At 36.9% G+C, this 827-nt stretch overlaps 1 non-coding gene across 1 annotated transcript; it reads left to right on the forward strand.

Annotated features, from left to right (window-relative positions):
* Positions 1–454: 454 nt before the first annotated feature.
* On the forward strand, positions 455–581 carry LOC111990376 (U6atac minor spliceosomal RNA). The gene has a single exon (XR_002880643.2). It is a non-coding gene; the product is annotated as a U6atac minor spliceosomal RNA (small nuclear RNA).
* Positions 582–827: the final 246 nt, after the last annotated feature.

Here is an 827-nt window from a genome sequence, read left to right on the forward strand (position 1 = left end):
GGCAAAATCCCTTGGGTAAACAAAACAAAACCAGTCAATTTCATCGGACATATAACTGATATAACCTGATCTCCGAAAAATATGATTCAAAATCATCAATTACTAGGCAGATTAAGTTGAAGCCCAATGCAATCATAAAGCAGCTCCATTCTTGTGGTCACAAAAATTCCAAGTAAATCAGGATGATCTATCTCAATCTGTGGTATATTTTAAGCTAAAATCATTTCCTTTTTCCTCGAGGAATAAGTTAAGGAACGTGGTGGGTGGGTCTTGTCTCTATTAGGGTCTAATAGCCATTCCAAGTCAAGCCCACTCAATATCCAATGGGTCCAACCTTCGTACTGACTACTGAGGCCTCTCCAGGATTGTTATTCACAAAAGTACTACTGTCCCACATCGCCAAAATACATCGATAACATTCTGTTTATAAGAACAATTCGCAGCCCTGTACGATGTGTTCGTAAAAAGGAGAGATGGTTGGCATCTCCCCTGACAGGGACGGGAACAGTCTTCGGACTTACCTGTTACCACACACCCGGTTAAGGCTTCCCACTTCGGTGGATCTCTAACCCAAATTTTTTTTTCAGTTCTTTTAGATATAATTCATGAAGCATTTCAAGAGCGTCTTTATAGATAGAATATAGATTTCTTTTTCTTCATTATCGTTTTCAGATTAGAAAAATGTTTGAATTAATGCCAAATGAATAATAGTTCTATTCGGAAACAAGCATATTCTTCAAATTGCTAACAGATTTCCTCATATTATTCAAATTATTTGTTGGACAATTGCAATTCTATGAAGATGTTTCTTGGATAATTGCAATTGC

The sequence above is a fragment of the Quercus suber genome, unplaced genomic scaffold (genome assembly GCF_002906115.3).
Source record: "Quercus suber isolate HL8 unplaced genomic scaffold, Cork oak 2.0 scaffold_356, whole genome shotgun sequence".
Classification (NCBI taxonomy): domain Eukaryota; kingdom Viridiplantae; phylum Streptophyta; class Magnoliopsida; order Fagales; family Fagaceae; genus Quercus; species Quercus suber.